Consider the following 5,978-nt stretch of genomic DNA (forward strand, 5'->3'; position numbering starts at 1 on the left):
TAGAGTGGATAACTCTCAAGAACGGTTTTAATAAATTCAAGATTTATATGTGGCAATTGAGAATTTTTGCGGGTTTGTATATGGCTAGAAGATGAGAGTTACATTGGATGGTGTCGAGGCTCGCAGTATTTCTACATTGTTGTGCATTCTACATTTCAGTATTAGGAAAGTAAGATGAACAACTTGAAATTCACAGAAGGTCTCTTCGGAGTGGGTATCTCGATTGTAGTACTTTTGGGTTGCTTAAGAGAGCATTCAACAGCTTATGGGCCTTAGGGCGGTGTGGTTTATGTTAGGGTCTCATGTGGTGAGTCTGGGTTGAGTATTTAGGTATTATGGTGAGGAGAAGTATCAATGTGAATGCAATTCAGAAGGAACTCGAATAGATAGGATAGCTTGGTAGTAGGTTGTATCGGCATGGTAATGGGTATGATTAGTTCTTTAGGTGTTTATGAGGTAATGAGTTTCTTTAGGTATTTCGTGGCAATGCCCTTGAGTTTTGGTGACCTACGTAGCTTGGTTAGGTTAGAAGGATTTAGTCCTGACGGTTGGGTTTTGTGCAAATGGGATTCGGAGAGTTCTCAATAGTTCTACCATGGTTCGAGGTGTATATTTCCTACCGGTGTGTGGAACATGTTGCAAATAGGGATTTTTCTCCTGGATGAGATCAAATAGAAGGTTTCTAACTGATTGAGTATGTAGTTTACTGTGACTCGGAGTGGATTATGAGATTTTCATACTTTTTATACGATGACATGGTACATGCGGTGTGTTGTGTGAGATTAAGATTTGCATGAGCAGGGTCACATGGTATCCTTAGGCAGCATGGGCAGTTTCAGATGACTAGGTAAATGATATTACTATTTGATTGTGGATTGATGAGAGTATACAATTCAGAAAGGGGCAATATGTTTTGAGTTATGGATACTCCATCAGTATTGTGGTACTCGACTAATTGATCGACTGCTGATACTTAGATTTTGTGATGTGGAACAGAAGAATCAGAGAAGCATTACTCGTGGGATCGTGTATTAGAGATGTGTCAGATATTCGGTCAGTGGAGTTGGGATCAGATGTAGTGATTCGTGTGTTCTATGGATTTGGAGTCTGGGAGTTCTCATAAGTAGATTGTTTCGTGGTTGTCGATTGTGAAAATGTAGCTAAGGTTAGTCAAAGGGTAGTGTGTGTTGTGATTTAGTCACTGTGGACTTTCAGAGGGTTATTTATCGGTTGTGGGTGACCAGAGTTGATTTGGGGTTCATTGGTAGGCTCAATACGGATGTGTGTTCTGCACTGGGTCAGATTTGTTGACTCTGAACTGCTATTGTTGAGGGATGTGCCATTCGATTGTTGTTGTGCTTATTTGTTCTGGAGTAATCTATGAGTTACTCTTCTGTGTTATGAGGGGTTATGATTTGTTGGTTATATGCACATATGGTGCGGTTCTATTGGGGTCTTATAGCAGAATTTGAGCGGAAAGAGTATTGGGTATTGCTTGGTGGATGTCGTATTGGTTATGCTTTTTGGGTTTTGGGTGGCGTTATGTCATTAGCTTCTTCATGGTTATGGTAATACACTTTGAGTAGTTGATGTCAAATTGCGCGTGGTTATTGGTATTGAACAAGGTGGCTTGAGGTGTATGCCATGGATTAGTGTTTGGATAGGGCACACAATGCAGTGAAATTATGTTGAGGTATGAACCTGTGTTAGATTCGTGTGATGGTCCTACGTGATGTGATGGATTTTCTGTATTTCGTTGTGGTAGTACTTGTTAAGTTTGCGGGACAGTCCTCTCGTTTGAGTCATTTTTTTTCATAATTTGAGTACATTTGGGATGTTGCTATTGGGTGCACGAATTGCACAGGTTAGGGCGTTGGATTGTATTGATGTGTCATGTCATTAGAGTGGTCATGTTGGATGAGATGAGGTCATTGGACCTAGAATGAATACTATCGGATTCGATTTCAGCATGTTGGAAGGATAATATTGAAATTTGGCTTAGAAATTTACTATAGTCGTTGCCGAAGGACAGGGAACTCCATGACTAGTTAAATTGAGGAATGACTATGATTTCTGCGTGTTTCTTTCATCATTGGCAGTATACAAAAGTATTGGAGTGAGGCTTTGTTTGATAAGAGGTTTATTACCAGTATTGGGATTGTTTGAGCAGCTGTTATGATTAGAGGTTATCGCTACGAGTGTTTGAGTTATGTGGTATATCATGTGATTACATCTTGAGTTACGGATATGGTTTGATACAGCTTGTTCGGACTTATACAGTGTGTAGATGCGAGATTCTGATCTTATAGAAAATTCCGGATGTTGGAAATTGGGCCCTAAGACTTATGGACTAGGTTGGATTAAGAAATTTCAGTCATGTTGTTTTATTAGACCTTTATAGTATAGGGTGATATGGGATCACCCCCCGGGTATGTGCATAGCGAGGTTACACGGTAATTTGATGGCTTTTGGAACAACTCTTGGCACGTTCGAGGACAAACGTATGTTTAAGTGGGGAGGATGTAATGACCCGACCAGTCATTTTGAATAGTTGCACTTTGATCGGTTGTTTGAGGGCATGAGTAGCTCCATATAAAGTATTATGACTTATGTGAATCATCGGTTTTGGTTTTCAGGTTATTCGGAATTGATTTGGAAGAATGATTCTCACCTAGAAGCTTTAAATTTGAAAGGTTTGACTTTCTAGAATTTTACCTCGGATTGGATTTCTAATGATTTTGTTAGATCCGTTGGGTTATTTTGGACTTAGGAGCGCATCCGGATTGTGATTTGGAGGTCCGTAGTAGAATTTGGCTTCAAATAGCAAAAGTTAGAATTTTGGAAAGTTTGACCGGGAGTGGACTTTTTTATATCGGGGTCGGATTTCAATTCCGGACGTTGGATCAGGTCCATAATGCTAAATGTGACTTGTATGCAAAATGTAAGGTCAATCGGAAGTGATTTGATAGGTTTCGGCGTCGGTTGTGGAAGTTAGAAGTTTCAAGTTCATTAATTTCGAATTGAGGTGTGATTCATCGCTTTGATATTGTTCTGTGTATTTTGAGGCCTCAAGTAGGTCATTGTTATGATATGGGACTTGTTGTTATGTTATAATAGGGTGCCGAGGGGCTCGGGTGAGTTTCAAATAGGTTTGAGTTGTGTTGTGCTCGTTTTTTTATGTTTTGACGTCGTTTTTCAAGAATAAATGGTACTACATTAAGCAAATAAGCTCCGATTTCTTTTTTTGAAGCATTAGATCCGTATCATAATTATGGGTCCATAGCAGAAAGAATCGTCGAATTTGGACATTATATGAGGATTTTATGATCATTTTACTAAGAATTGGATTGCCATATTTGTCAGATTAATTACGAAATTGCTGCTAAATTCGTATTTAAAAATCTCCACTATTTTCAAATATTGAAACCATTCTATCTCTTTCAATATAAGGTCAAATAGAGTGATTCAAGAGCCTAACTTGACTAAAATTTCACAAGGAATCCATTGGAGGAATTAAAAGCGAGTTTCGGGATTATTTCACAAGAATCGGGGCAAAATGGCTGGCAGAAAAATATATAAAACAAGGGTTTGTTCATTTGGTCATATTTTGAGTTGGGGAACTCGGATTTGGGAGATTTTGGAGGAGATTTTCACCATATGGATTGAGGTAAGTGTTCTCTACTCTATTGTAGTTATAGTTTATGAATCCATCTTTGTTTTTGGCATTTGATTGATGATTTCAAAGTGAAATTTGGAAGTTTTTGCCTAAAGTTTCATAAAGTGAATTTTTAAGTTTTGAACATCGATTCGGAGTTGGAATTGGATGAAACTAGTATGGTTGGAATCATAATTGAATGGGTTGTCGAATTTTATGAGTTTTGTTGGATTTAGAGATGCGGGCCCTAGTTGGGCATTTTGGCCGATTATGGGCTTTTGATTAAAGATTCGACTTTTTCGATTGGGATTGGTTACTTTAGCATTGTTTGATGTATTTGAGTTATTTTTTGTTAGTTTCGAGCCGTTCGAAGGTCGTAACATGCAAGATGGCATTTTTGGAGCATCACTTGGCTTGCTCGGTATTGGAATTGGCTTGTTTGAGGTAAGTAACGATTATAAATCTAGTCCTGAGGGTATGAAACCCCGAATTTCGTATCGTTTTACTATTTTGAGGTGACGTGCATGCTAGGCAACGGGCGTGTGGGCGTGCACCATTAGGGATTGTGACTTGGTCCATCCCGTAGCAACTATAAGTTGCGTATTTAGTTGAAACTATATGATACTTATGTGTTTTAGAAAGAATTTCTATAAATTGGGTTGAATGCCATACGTGGGACTTGTGCCAGAGCTGTTTGGACCCTTAGGGGTCTTTTTCTTACTATCCTCTCACTGTTTTCGATTGGAAATCTATACTCAGTCATGTTATACTTATTATTTTCATAACTCAGTCTTTATTACTCTGTTTCGATGCATATAAAAATTGCTTTGGGCTAAGTACCATATTTTTACTGAGAGCCCGACTGGCTTGAGAGGTTTATGACTGAGTGAGACCGATGGCCTGATTTGTGAGGATATTTATGGGATCGGGCTGCACACCACAACATGTTTACTGATTTATGACTGAGTGAGGCGGATGGCCTGATTTGTGAGGATATTTATGGGATCGGGCTGCATTCCGCAACATGTTTACTGATTCATGATTGAGTGAGGCCGAGGGCCTGATTTATTTATGCCACGAGGTTGCTTGGTATAGTGTTTGGGCTATAGGAGCCCCTCCGGAGTCTGCACACCCCCATTGAGCACGGGTACCCTAAGTGAGTGTTATGATGTTTTGCCCGATGAGCTGTTCTTGATTCATGTTGTGCCTGAGTTACTATTCTTGATTCATATTGTCCCCGAGGGGATGTTTATGAGTGACTGTGAGGTATGCCTGATGGGTTGTATATGAGTGACTGTGAGGTTGCCTGAGGGGTTGTTTATGATTCATGTTTGCCCGAAGGGCTGTTCACGAGTGATGTTTTGCCCGAGGAGCTATTTATGTTTTCATCATTTTTACCCACTATTTCATCACTTTATTTGAAACTGTTGAAAGATGTTTTAAACAGTTTTACTGAAACTGGATTTAAACGAGCTGAGTTGATTCAAACCCTGATTTTAAAAGCCTGATATATTGTACTGAGATTTCATAATATAAACTATATATGTTTGATTGCTCATCACTACTGCTTAGTCTTTATTTACTTCGGATACTTACTAAGCTGGCGTACTCATGTTACTCCTTGCACCTTTTATGCATATCCAGGATTCTGGACTCGATAGCGGGTGTTGATTATTCGGTGACAGATCCATCAGAGTTAGAAAGGTAGCTGCCTGGCGATCGCAACCCTGCTTTACTCCTTCTTTATCTTCCCTTAGTTGTATTTAGTTATTTTTAGGCTATGTTAGTCTTGATATTGTCAGACGGTTGTAGTAGATGCTCATGACTAGTGACACCCTAATGTCGGGCTTTCTTTTCTGCACGTTTGTTTTGATTTGAACTCTTTTATGAAGGTTTTATAATAAATTATTTTGGAACTATCTTTGAAATGAAAATATCGATTTGTTTTGGTAATGTGTCGGCTTGCCTAATACCACGATAAGCACCATCACGATAGGGTTAGTTTTGGGTCGTGACAATATGTTTAAGCGGGGGAGAATGTAAAGACCTGAATAGTCATTTTGAGCATTTGCACTTTGCTAGTTAGTTTGGGGGCACTAGTAGCTATGTATGATGTATTAGGACTTGTGTGCCAAATTTGAGTTCATTCCGAGTTTATTTGATATATTTAGGTGCTAGTTTTTGAAAGTCGAAAGTTCTAAAGTTCATTAAGATTGATTTGTGGTGTGTTTCATCGTTTTGATATTGCTATGCATGATTTGAGGCCTCGAGTAAGTCCGTTTTAAGTTATGGGGGTTGTTGGTAGGTTCGTACGGGGTCCCGA

Source organism: Nicotiana sylvestris, chromosome 9 (assembly GCF_000393655.2).
Source record: "Nicotiana sylvestris chromosome 9, ASM39365v2, whole genome shotgun sequence".
Taxonomy (NCBI): domain Eukaryota; kingdom Viridiplantae; phylum Streptophyta; class Magnoliopsida; order Solanales; family Solanaceae; genus Nicotiana; species Nicotiana sylvestris.